The 14016-nt window shown below is 44.4% G+C and overlaps 1 protein-coding gene across 15 annotated transcripts in view; it reads left to right on the forward strand.

Annotated features, from left to right (window-relative positions):
* LINGO1 (leucine rich repeat and Ig domain containing 1) overlaps positions 1-14016 on the forward strand; it is a 3157620-nt gene that overhangs the window by 1748502 nt on the left and 1395102 nt on the right. For all 15 annotated transcript variants that reach the window (XM_069222181.1, XM_069222179.1, XM_069222184.1 and 12 more), the window contains one exon: positions 1636-1797. The gene's annotated coding sequence lies outside the window, so the exon portion shown is untranslated. The remainder of the gene's footprint in view (positions 1-1635; positions 1798-14016) is intronic.

The raw sequence follows: 14016 nt of genomic DNA on the forward strand, positions 1-14016 counted from the left end.
TCATGGTGTGTGATAATTACTGACTCCTATTGATTACTAATGCTTTTGATTATCATTGATTATTGATGTTACTGATTGATTATTGATCTATATGTCCTGGAGTTATGGTGGGAACATCTTAATTGCGAGTCAAAAGGTTCATCGACCTATTCAAGTCCCCTTGTAAGTTTTCTTATTAAGGTCAGACACTACCTCGACAGCTGTCAATTGCTGAGTTCCTGGATGGGAAAAGCAACTGCAGGGATTTACAGCACACCTTGGCTCTCTCACCACAGACCCACTTGCTCTTATTTCTCACAGATCGCACTGTGTGTGAATCTGACGCTGAGTCACATACTGCGTGTAAATCATTATCCCACCCTCTGCTCGCTGTTTAATGTTAGAAGCATGATGTGAGACACCTGTAAATCAAGTGCCTACATCAGACTGCAAACCACACCATTCCTACAACAAAACTTCATTTTGATTGCAACAATTTGCATTTTAGACTGTCTCCTATTATGTCTTCTCGCTTTATTTACATCCCCACCTCTGATTGCCCAAGATGTCCTTCACCTTGGCTTCTCTGCTTTCTTCATTTTGTGTTGGTCGCATAGTTTCCTCCCTTGAATGCAGTGTTCCTTCCTACCACTGATTTTTTCCATGTCTTCCTTATACCCCTCTCTGCCTTCCCTCTCTCCCTTGCTAGGGAGATTTTTAGCTTGTCCTTGAGCCCTACAAGCCCTTCCCCACAAATCCTTCTATTGTACTGTCCTTGTTGCTCCGTCCATTCCAATATCGTCTTTCTCCTTTGCCGTCTTAACTTCCTTCATTCTTTCCTTATCTCTCCCCTGCCTCCTTCCTTCCTTGTGTCTTATTCCCCTTTATCACCTTCTTTCATCCCTTTTCTCTTCCCTCAACTGCTTCCCCTTCCCTTCTGTTGTCTGTGTTCATTCCTTCATCCTTTGCTTCCTCCTGTCTTTCACTCGCTCTTATGTCCTCTGGCCACACGTCCTCTTGCCCTTCTCACTTTCCTTACTTCCTTGCTTTCCTCCCTCGTTTCTTTCCTCCATTCTTCTCCTCCCACCTCATTTCCCACACCCTCTCACCCTTCCTTCTGGTTTCCATTCCCTTTATCTTTTTCCATTACTCCTATTTCCGTCCCCTGCTTACTTCATTCTTTGTGTTCCTCCCTGCCCTTGTTCTTACTGACAGCCGCCCTCTCACACCCTTCCTTCCTACCCCACTCTTCCTTCTTGCTTTCTTCTTCAACCTTCTTTTACTTCATTTTCTTTCTTTCCTTGGATTCACTCTCTTCCTGCCTTTATGCCTCTCTTCTTTTTTTCTTCATACCCCTCCTTTCCTTCTTTAATATTTATATTAATATTTTTCTCTCCCCTCCATTTGTACCTGCCTCTTTCTTTCCTCATTTCGTCTTTCTCGTCTCCATAATGTACTCTTTCCTTCCTGTCCCTTTTCTCCTCCCTCCCTCCCTTTGCCACATCTCTCTTCACTATTGCTTCCTCAAGATATGCATCTCTCGGCTGCTCTATTCCTCCACCACTCCTTCTCTCCTCTCCCGCTGGCTTTACTCTCTGCTCACATGCTTTGCATTCAGTTACCTTCCTGTTCTCACTTAACTCTTTTGTGTTGCAGGGTGTTGTGATCGAGTCTGCTGACAGAGGCTGCTCCGTCACAGCAGCCCTCCCTGAGCGCAGGGGGAGCCTTCACCTCTGTTGACCTCTCTGCCAATGAACCTCCGCTCACCTGGGAGCCTCCGCCTCTCTTCCTTTGGAAAGAACCTCCAGGCGTCGCAAGGTAAGCTGTTCCCTTACAGAACCGACGTTTCACCAGGCTCACGTCAATTGGATTGTTCCTTTAACCTGTCAAAAGCCTGAGTGTTGCATGCGCTCTGTTTGTACTAAATTAATATTGATAAAAAATATATCGAGCTCAATCTGATCAAACTTTACTGAAAACGCAAGGACAACAGTTGCTGCACAGTGGAAGTCCTTCGCTACGGCTGACCTGGTAACTTTCTATTGCTTAAGGCTGTATGCACCACACTTTTGCCTCTGACCTCCCATTTTTGACTGCGTTGCATTTCGTTTTTGCTGGCTTTAGGACTCTGGGCACTTTACCACTGCTGATCAGTGCTAAAGTGCAAGTGCTCTCTCTCTAAAATGTATTGGTGATTGGTTTATCTATGACTGCAATATCTGATTTACTAATTAGTTCATAGTATAGTGTACCATGTGTTACCAGGGCCGGTAAATCAAATGGTACTAGTGGGTCTGCAGCACTGATTGTGCCACCCATATGAGTAGCTCTGCAAACACGTCTCGGGCCTGCCATTGCAGTGTCTGTGTGTGCAGGTTTAAACTGCCATTTCAACCTGGTAGATGCACCCACTTGCCAGGACCAAACCTTCATTTTTACTACCTGTAAGTCACCCCTAAAATAGACTGGGGTGTCTTACATGTCCTGATAGTGAAATACTTCCAAATTCGTTTTTCACAATAGCAAGAACTATCTCTCTCATAGAGTAACATGGGGATTGTCTTTTAAGTGTAATTTCCCATTGGGAGCAGATAGAGATATGGAGTTTGGGGTCTGTGAACTCACAATTCAAAAATACATCTTTGGTAAAGCTGTTTTTTGAATTGTAAGTTTGAAAATGCTGCTTTTAGAAAGTGGCCATTTTCTTGCTTAACCATTCTGTGCCTTTGCCTGTCTGCTGAATACACATTTGGGTCAGGATAACAGTTTGGCTTGTGTGTTCGCTCTAGACAGGCACACAAAGGGAGCTGAGGTGTGTCCTGCATATCCTGATGGCCCGTCACCAGGCTGAAGGATCTTCCTGAGCTAGAGTGGTAGGATGAGCTGTCGCTTGCACTTGTATAGGGCTGTGCCTGCCCTCACACGAAGCAGTCTCCAACCCCCTGGAGTGTGTCTGAAGCCAGGGCAGGAAAGTCAGGGTCTTATGCACTACAAAGACTTCTCTTTGAAGTTTGCCTAATCCAAAGACAGAAAGAGGTATAAGTACTGGTTCTCTGATCCCACAAAGTTAGAGTCCTTCTGGACTGAGGACATTCTGCCAGGAAGAAGAGCTGGATGATGTAGGGGGGGACTGTCACTCTGCCTGTTGCTTTGCTGTACTGGCCTGCTGCTTTCTGCTTCTGTCCTGTGAGCGAAAGGACTGGACTTTACTTTCTACATCCTGCTTCCCAAGGCTCTTCAAGGGCTTGGATTGAGCTTGCCTCCTTTTAAGGAGTCTCAGGGACATCAAAGACTTTGTCTGCCAGCACATGGGTGCTCTTGCTTAGAGTACTGACTTGCCAAGTGGTGCCAAATCCAGTTCCTTGGCCTTTGGGAGTGAGTTCTGGTGTAACCAAGAAGAAACAAGCACATTGGCTCCAGAGTGGCTTTGTAATTGGCGCCACTGTCCGATTCTGTGCCACTGCCTGCACGTGAGCCATGGTCCCCGCTGAGTGCAATGACCATGACCAACGCCGCAGGCCCGACGCTGCCACAACGCCTCAGAAGTCCCACAACATCATGAGTCCTGAGTGCCCTGTCACGGACGTTTGTGACACCCAACTTTGACTCCACCGCAGCACCTGTGGCCCGTGGTGTGATCACAACAGTGCAAAGTTGATGCCTCGCGTCTTGAACTGCTGGATTCATCAATCCCGCCTTGTCATAAGGGACCAGTGCCCTACCACTGATGCCACAGCACCTCCTCTGCAACCGTAAGGAACCAATGCCTCACCTCCCCAGTAGCAGTAAGGAACCAACGCCGTACCGGCTTCAGTGACGCCTCACCTCCCTGACTCCGTACAACATCTTTGTTTCCTTATTTTACAAGGTACTATACCTAGAGTCCATGCAACATTGTGACCAACGTGCACTCCCTCGCGAGTGGCGTCTGATTGTTAGGAGCAACTCCACCAAGGCGTCTTGATAGCCCCAGTTGGAGCTATTGTGTTTCTAAGCATTAGACTGAGATTTCATTTTTGAAAATTCATATCTTTGATTGTGTATGTTGGAGTTTTGTTGTTTTGGTCTTATTTTACTCAGATAAATATTGGCTATTTTCCTAAGCTAGTGTGCAGTACTTTCATGGTGTTTTCACTGTGTTTGTGTGTGTGTGTGTGTGTAAATACTTTACACATTGCCTTTGAGATAAGCCTGCCTGCTCGTGCCGAGGTTATCTTAGCTGTGGGACTCCCTTACCCTGACTAGGGCGAGGGTCTCTACTTGGACAGGGTGCAAACCACTGCCAACTAGTGGTTTGTACCAGTTAACATATGTGAAAGTGACAAATATTTAGATAATTCTGTCACAAAAAGTGCTGCATAATTTGCCCTTTCTTTCCACATAATTTGGTCAGCATTGCCACATTATTGGTCCTCCTCTATTGCATAATTCCAATGTCTGACTATGTCTTCTGATAAATCAAAAGGAACAAATACTCCACTGCCACATTTTGCGCCAGTTTCAATAACTGAAGTAAAGGAGTGTTGGACATGGCCCTTCTTAGGGGATTTCCCTGAAACTCTTTCCTTTTTCCTCCCAGTATTTTTCCGACTCTCTTTGCGTGGCCTTAGGACTCTGGGCACTTTCCTACTGTACTGAGTTGGGAAAGTGCATGTGCTTTTCTTACACATGCCAGGAAGGAGCACTTATGTGATTGGTTGAGGTGCTGTACCCAGGACTACCCTGTAAAAAGGTACACCACATTCCTGGGGCCGATACAGACACAGTTAGAAGTGGGATGCTGCACAGAGACGCTCTGGTGCTTGGGGTAGCACTTATTTCTCCTTGGCCAAACCTGAATGGGTTTTGAGCCTTACACTACCCCTAGAGCATCTGCGTAAGGGCAGAGCAGGCGGTAGGTTGAAGGCAGGACAGGTACACATGGGTGTTCCATGACCCTGTAGTAAAGAACCCCCACGTGGGGTTTCCCTACTTAAGAGAATTGGCTCTTTCCATAGGTTTGGATGATTTTCTTTTAGTGGCCTTAGGTCCCTGGGCATTTTCCATTGTAAGTATAGGGTGAAAGTGCGTGCGCCCTTTCTTCAAATGTTAGGAAGTGGCACTAACCAGTGTGTACTGAGCCTGCCATTGCAGGCCAGTATGTGCACGCTTGCACAGTGGTGTTTTCAAACATGTGCTGAACCTTCCATTACAGGCCAGTGTGTGCACAGTGCGCACTTGCACAATGGCGTTTCAACGTGCGCTGAGCCTGACATTGCAGGCCAGTGTGTTTGTACTTGCACCAAGGGTGCTCATAAATGTGCCGAGCCTGCCATTGCAGGCCAGTGTGCACGCCTCCCCAATGGTGTTTTAACATGGGTCCAGCCTGCCATTGCAGGCCAATGTGTATTCGCTTGCGAAATATGTTTTTAGCATGTGTCCAGCCTGCCATTACAGCCAGTTTGTGTGCACTTTACTAAGGGTGTTTCTAAATGTTGTGAAGAGTACCTATGTGTGTTTTCACTACCTCTGAGGATTGCTGTCATCATAGGCTAACATGGGGAAATGATTGAAATCACTCTCAACTGTAATAGTGGTTTTGTCATTTATAGTTAAGAAATGCCATTTCTACAAAGTGGGCATTTTTCTGCTCTAAAGTTCATTGTGTGCCTTTCTGCCCAGCTCCAGTCATCTCCAGTGGTTGGGGGATCACATCTATGCATTCCCCAGCAACATCTATAAACAGTGGACACATGACTGGACCAACAGACCTCTGCCATTTGAGGGCCTGGCTGGATAGAGTGGAGGGAGAGGATCAAGGCACCACTAAAGATTAAGATCTGCGTTCAAGGGCCCAATGGTAGACAGGACTGAAATTTAAGGGAGACATCTGTGATTCAAAGAGAGAACCTTTGAACCACCCTCGAATTCAAAGGCACAATACAGTATAACTACTGGTGTCATATTGCAGCAGGGTAGAGATACACTTGCAGGGACGTAGGACCGGAGACCCTGGACCACTTGGTGCACACTGCCAGAGAAATCTGTTGTGCACAAGGAGGATTACTGCCCTTGGAAGGGACCATGCACCCTTCCTGAATCATGGCTGGCCTGGGCAGACTGCCTGCTGCTGTGTGGCACCCTGAAGTGTGCCCTCCAAGGGCTAGTCGGCTAGCCCCCTTGTTCTCTTATGGAGGCCTCAAGGACATCAAAGACCTCCTGCGAGAGACCCACACCGTCTGCTTGTCACACCTGAAGAACGGTGCCTTCATAAGTGCCCACATTGTCTTCTGGATTTCAACTGACAGTGCAGAGCCCCAAAAGCATTGCCCGCATCCAGGGGTGTGGCCCATGCATCGTGGGGCATCAGCACACATTGTCTTGTTGGTGGTGAGCAGATTCACCAGTTGCGGGTCCCCTCATGGCCAACTTCGTCGGTTGTGATGCATTTCTCGAATGCATCATGCTACCTGCATGCTCATTGTGTGCAGTGTCCAATTCATAGGTTGCAACCCTCAGACATGTGTGTGTAACTGTAGTTGTGCCTCATTCTACCTCATGCAGCACTACTGAACTTGTGCCTGTGTGTGTGACCAGAACTGTCTGGCATGACCAGTATCATCAGGCACCTGGTGTTGTACCTAATTTCCAGGGAGTACTGAATTTGCATCTCTTCGATTGTGAGTGATTGGAACTGTTTGGTGTGACCCGTATCAACACACACTAGGGGTTGTGCCTCATTTCCAGGGAGGTACTGAATTTGCATCTCCTCTGTTGTGTGTGATCGCAACTGTCTAGTGTGACCCGTATCAACACCCACCAGGTGTTGTATCTCATTGCCCAGGAGGCACAGGATTGGTAACTCTTCATCGTAAGTGATCAGAATTGTATGTTGCGACCTATATCAATGCTCACCAGGAGTTGTGCCTCATTTCCATGGAGGCACAGAATTTGAAACTCGTTGTGTGTGAAGCTGGAATTGTCTGGTGCGCCTCGGATTATAGCACACCAGAGGTTGTGCCCAGATTGCCTGGCTGCCACTCTGATCAACGTGTACTTGACAGTGCATCTCTGCCTTCCAAGAGGCTCCCCTGCTACATTCCCCCTCCATTGATTGTTCCTTTTGGGCTCTCTGTGCAGTGAACGATCTGCCCTCTCCTCATCCAGCCCAGATGACATTGTGGGCCAGGTAGTATTGCCATACCGGGCGTGGGTGGCGATCGGAAGTGGGTCAAGAGAGTGTGTGACTGTTTCTTCCCTCCTCCCCCAGTGCTTCGCAGAACTGGGCTCTTGTCAAAGCTCTGCGTGCGTGTAAGTCTGCTCCATACAGATGTGCCTGATATCCCTAGCAGCACGTGGTGGTGATGAGTGAATGTGTGGGAGTGCTTGCATGAGGACTGACTACTAGTGATTACATCGACTGGTGGTGTTGCTTTACACATTGGTTTCTTCCCACCTGGATACTACATTTGACATTGGTTCTACCCGTACGGCCTTGGCCTACGGTGCTGCTAAAAGTGTTGTCATTATCTGTGTGTACGAATTCCTGATATCGTAGTGATCTTGGGTGCATCCTAGAACTGTGTGGTATTACATTATATTGTTTGCTAGTGTGGGCCTAGTTCTGACAATGTATCACACCACATAAGGGTGCTTGGGGGGTGATGTAGGATTTTTCCCATGTGTGTTTGCTACTGATGTCATTGAACGTGGTTGGGCTTAGCACTGCTAGTATTATTATCAATTGTGATTTATGCCCATAATTTCATGATTTTTATGTAGTGTTAATTGATGTGTATATTGAATACAAACTGTGTTTTCCTACCACTTGTGTATTTTCTTTTGTGACATTCAGTATAATTATTGTGTGAGAGTGCTGTGCGAATGCTTTACACATTGCCTCTGTGATATCGCTAAATTTTTCACCCTACCAATGGACAGTATTGTATCTAGTTTAACTCAGATAGTAAACAATTCTTTGAAAACAGCAGAAATCACAGAAGATTGGAAGGAAGCAATATTAAGATAATTATTTAAGAATCCAATGGTAGATGCTTCAAATTTTAGTAACTCTCAGCTAATCTCCTTACTATCATATATATTAAGGTAGATTGGTGAATAATTAATTATCCAGATACATTCGTGAAAAGCGTCCCTGGATGAGTATCAGGCAGGGTTCCGTGCATAAGAGAGAACTGATTTGGGTTTGGCAGCTGTGATGAATAGGCTGCAGCTGATTCAGGACTGGGTGAGTAGCCGCTCTTGGACTGTGGGACTTATCCACAGCTTTTCACACAGTATCTCACTCAGCACTGATCACATTGCTCACTGAAATTGGGGTAAAGACCTAGCCTTGAGTTAGCTTACCTCCTTTTTGAAAGGCTGTAGCCAGACAGTTATGCTTCCACCATACACTTTTGGATCGGCTAAGTCAGACTTTGGTGTTTCACAGGTCTCATCATTGAGTCTAACCCTTTCTAACCTTTGTGGTCCCTTTAGTTCTGCTAATTAGATCTTATAAGTTGGATCTAAGGACTGATGTAGATAATACCCAAATAATAATAGTCATGAGCAGTGAACACTACTCTGACTAGAACACATTTTAGCAATTATATTGAGGAAGTGGCTTCCTTGATGAGAAAGGGTTATTTAAAATTGAATGCAGATGAGAAAGAGATGCTCATATTGAGAGGATATAAGTCAGGACTGGTGGCCTTCTTCGCTGGGTGAATGTTTGGTCCCAGTAAATTCCAGAAGGAATCTTCAATTTTTATGTGAGAGGAACTTGGATGGTGCTGCTCAAATTACAAAATGTTGTAAGGAGAACACTTTCTTCTCTGCCAGGACATTACAGTAATTCTGGAGATCATAGGCTCCCACGTTGATTACTGTAATTAACTATATTCAGCACCACCCAATTTGTCCATAAAAAAAGTACCAAATCATCCAAAATGTGACAGTAAGATTGATGTTGAGAATTCCTTCATATTATCAGTTTCTTATCATCTACATAGGCTGCAAAATGAAAACAAGTCTCACGCAAGCATTATTATCCCAGTTTAGAGTGTGATGGATGGATCGTGCGATCACAAATGTGATGACTGTCTCGTTCACCTTATTACAAGCATATTATATACTTATTTGTGATGAGTAACTTATCTAGCAAATTCTAAATCGGGACCAATATATCTGCCAGAAATTCATCACCAGACAAATCCTCATTTTATTAAGGACGCAACAGAGTTCCTTCCCCGCTAAAACAGCCACCTGTCTCCGATTTAGATGCAGGTGTACCTTAAGTTTGCGACAGCGGTGATTTCCCCATCATCGCTATGGCCAAACTTCTTTGACAGAGTAAGGGCCATCAGGGATTCAACTATACGTCCATCCACCCAATTAGGATGGGCAGCAGATAGCTGTTTTTTTTACTGCCTTGTCACCGCCAAGCAACCCCTGGAGGTAAGGGACAGTAAAAAAAAACTATTGCCCCCCTTGCTATGACAGATGACTCCCATGGCAAGGGGGGCTTGATCTTTTTAACCAAAAAAAACCTTTTAGACCTTGCCAAAGATTGCAAAATTAAGAGCGAATGGATGACCCTTTTCATACCCTCATCTATGATGTGGAATTCGCTCCCTCTTCATTTGCAATTTACTAGTGAGCATTTGACTTTTTGAAAGATGCTCAAGACTCCTCTGTTTACTGTTTCGAATCTTCTGTATTACAGCCTTGGCACCAGGAGGCCTTTTTGATTGTTGCACACTTTCGTAAACACTTGAGTATAACATAATGTGTAGTAGTATGCATGTGTCCACATCTCGAATGCTGCAAATAACTATTCCCATGAGGTTTGCACTATTTGTTTGGTGGCAGTGAGTGCATCCCTTCTATTTGAACACATGCACTCACCTCCTGCACCATTAGTAGGTTTGACGTGTAATGATGGTTGTGAGGTTCATGGTAAACATACTGTCGTCAATACGTACTTTGATGGGCTTTGGGTCAACCTCATTTATCCATCAGTTTCTTAACATTCAGGTACTGGCCTTAGACATTGTCAATCACATATTGGCTCAACCAACAGAGGTATTTCAATCTCAGTTTGCTTTTTGGCTTTGTCAGTCCGCCTCCTTGAGATGCTTGAGGGCTATTTTACAGTCAGCGTGGAACTTAGTGGCACTGGGTAGCTTGCCCTGACAAAAACATATGCAAAACGAATTCCACAGAAAAGAAAGCAAGCCTTAATAGTCTATAGCATCTATTTTTCAGACGTTTGTCTGCTGTCGTTCCATAGTGCAAAAACAAAAATTGGCAAATACAACTGCAGAGTGTACAAACGTTAAACCTGTTGGCCTTCCCAATTCATAGGAACATCACTTTTCATCTTTTGGAGGGACACGCGCACATTCGTTTTGTGCTTAGGCTATTTAAACATTCGTAGTGTGGATTTATTGTAGTCATTTCAAACATGTACCTGAAGGCATAAATATCATTCACCCAAATACATGGGTTGCAGAAGTGTTGTTACACACCATATATCCCCAGGCAACATCACAGGGTTCACCCTTTCTCCCACCCTTAGATACTCAACATTCTCCTGTTTGCGTGAAGTGAAAAGACTATAGTAAGTAAACAGGTCTTTAAAAGTACTTCTTATTTTATGGTCCTGTGTTACCTTACTTGACCCTGCATGCACTTAACTTTCACAATATTTTGTTTCTCCATACTTAGTTCACAATATTTAGGACGGACATTGTATTCAACAGTGACAGCTTCTGTTATAGGGATGGGGTCCCGCTCTTCCAATTTACAGCTAGTTAAAAATCACTGTCTCTATCTCGAAATAAATGCTAACAGTAGTTGTCTTGATATCCCTCGTACTGAGCCTCACACTGTGCTCAAGACATGTTAGGGACTTTTGGGGCCCCTGTTTGGAACAGCTTTCAATTTATGATCCCATTTTAATTCGTTCATGCCCTCTTTGGCTAGGTCACTAACAGTGCACAGACACACACATTCATATCCTAAATGTGTTCTAATATTATGGGATAGTGACCTTTGTTTTCAATATTGTAACACCGCAGCAGCGCCCTAACATTACTGCAAATAATCTCTGTGACACCCTCCTATTTCTCATATGTAAGGTTCTGCTTTGATCTACAATGATTTTATGGATGCTGTGTGAGACATAAACACAACATTGCTCTGCAAAATGTGTGTAATAACCTCTCACACATCACCCACATCAAAAATAAATGAAAGGAAAACAGTATTTAAAACAGTCTGTTTAAGAATTATTCAAGGTCTTTAAGGCAAGAGTCTCCAGAACAGAGCTGGCTGTATCAGGGCGGGGTTTGAGGGCCTGAAAGGTTGGGTCCCTGGGCAAGAGCCCACTTTGCCTGTGCCTTAACTGGTCCCTGGATACGCATGTCTGAACTTATCTCATCACAGCCCGCGGGTATAAAAGGACAGGGTCTTCAGCATAGACGAGGTTGTTGTGGAAGGAGTTTGGTGTCAGAGTGGATGGATACTGAAGCTCTGATGCTAACATACCCTCAGGCTTTATTTAAGTTAAACCTCCCGTTTTGGCAGTCCATCTTCCATGTTAACTTGCAGACACTGCCATCACAGGGAGTTCTATTGCCAGTGTACTGGGGGAGCCATGAGGGTGAGTCATAATAGCTTTAACTTAATTTAAACAGTACAGCACAGATAAATTCTCCATTATTCAGCTTTTTCCGATATGCTGTATGTAGGTTGTATTAATATTGCTTACTTTTTCAAAAAGCTCCTGGAGTGCCTATTTATTTTCCCTTGTAGTAGCAAAACCCATCAGCGTTTATGTAATATGAAACATTTCCCCTGATTTCTACATTGTGGCTCCTTACTCATCTCCAGAGTACAAAAGAATGCGTGCCAAGTGTCTGTCTGTACCCGGAGATGAAAATTCTTGGCCTCGCTCCCATGAAAACATTTTTGTTTTAGTAGCCAGTATATCACGGGCCATAGTGCCATGAGGGAAATGGGTACCCTGACAGCTGTATGAGCTCACATACAGCAATAACCAGCCTGCTACACCAATGGGAGATGCGCCCCTGAGCGTTATAGAAAATAGGTGTTGTTGAAAAACATTTAAAGGTGGGCTTGCAGTACACCTTGCCACAGGTGTCATTGTTACTGTACTGATAAATGCCATGACCAAGCAAACCCCTCCCCCCTGGGAGAGATGGAGCACCTCACATTGGTTCCTAGCAGTTCATCGTGGATCTTTTCACCCTACTACTTACAATTTTCACCAGCCGCCACTGCTATTCAATATCATGACATACAACCTGGGTGAAGACGATCTTCTTTGCTCATCAGAAGAGTGGCTGTCATTGCTTCAATACCAAATCGCAATGAGTGTCCAGTAGAGACTGAGAGAATGCACTTCTGAACCTGTTAAGGAATGATATGGGCCAAATATTGTATTGCAAGGTTGTGCAGCACACAGGCACCTCATAGCAATATTTGTGACAGTCCACTTGAGTGACTTCTGAGTGCGCTATCACTACAGATGGAGACAATATTACACCTCAAATACCAGTCCAGATTATTTCCAAGATAGCATTTGCAGCACCTTGTGGGAGATGCTCTGAATAAAATACTAGCATGCTTGTAGAACATGAAAACGTGGCAAAAAAACATACCTTCTCCTGAAAATAGAAAGCACATTGATTCTCGCTTATCCACATAAGCAAGAAAGCTTGGGAAGGGGTACCCTGTCTCATTTATATTCAATAATGTTCTCAAGGATTGAAGACCCCTGTACTGTTTCACTAAATGCCTACTATTGAAGAAAGCACCCAAGTTGTGATTGACGTGAATGTGTTGGTGCACAAAGTGCAGTGTTTATGCAGCAGCGTGCAGTTGCACGCTACCGTGCCATTACAGATGGTTATTGATGTATCAGATGTGAAGCTGATCGAGATATGGGCATTCATATTATCAAGGAGGTAGCAAAGTTGATAGGCCGTGCTCATTGTTAGGGAAAAGACGACATCAGTTCTTGGGTAACCCAATGTTTGTTGTATTCCCACTCATTTAAATCCCCTACAAACACATTGTAATTCTTTTCATAGCCGTGTGGGCTCATCTAGTGTAAAAGTGCGCTAATACTGGGAGCCTTACTGATTTAAAGGGACAACTTTTGTCTCCCCTAAGGCTCTTTAGATGACATCAGAGCTTTTAAAATGCTTGTAGTTAAGACATGATGCATTTCAAATTTAGCCGTTGTTGGCTACCTGGTAATCTCTTCTTTACTAATGAGTTCAGAGTGAGCTGACGACCTCTGCGAGACAATCAAGGGCAGTCTTCCTGAGAGATCTTGGCAAGAAAACAAAAACCTGAGTCAACACCTAAGCCGGATACCGACTGGATGTTCATGGACTGTGTCATAGACTTAAATAACTATAATTTGAACAAGGCGGTCACAAAACCTCCCTAAGGACGGACAAACGTAAAGCATTTACCAATGATATGGATTTTTGAAAGGCAAGCCCACGAACGAATGAAAGTTATGGGGGTGAGATGGGCGTGGTTAAAAGCCCATATTACTGACAACAGGTCAAAGCACATGCGCGCTCGACCTAGAAATGAATTCAAGGAAGCAGGAAGGAGGGAGTAAATGGATCAAGGAGGGGTACATAGTAAGATGAACCAGAGGAGCGAGCCTAGAAAAGAAAGATAATAAAAAGGGGGAGAGAAAGATTACTTAAATGAAGGTAGGCGTAGCTGTTTTGAGTAAGGGCAATCTTCAGTAGTCTTTAGAGAATGTAGTAAAAAATACGTGATTTACGGTTGCATTGTTATTGAGTAACATGCAAATGAGTTAGAGTGAGTTGATGCTAAGTGCGTTAGAGATGCATTGAGAAATAGTTGAAGAGGAGAGCCTGTAATTATATTGGAAACAAATAAATATGGTATATCCACCAGCTATGCTCTTTGACACATTTATGATTGTAGGAGCTCTGCCCCTCATCTCCATTTTGACCTTTTGACAACCTGCGGATCACTCCA

The sequence above is a fragment of the Pleurodeles waltl genome, chromosome 3_1 (genome assembly GCF_031143425.1).
Source record: "Pleurodeles waltl isolate 20211129_DDA chromosome 3_1, aPleWal1.hap1.20221129, whole genome shotgun sequence".
In the NCBI taxonomy this organism is placed as follows: Eukaryota; Metazoa; Chordata; class Amphibia; order Caudata; family Salamandridae; genus Pleurodeles; species Pleurodeles waltl.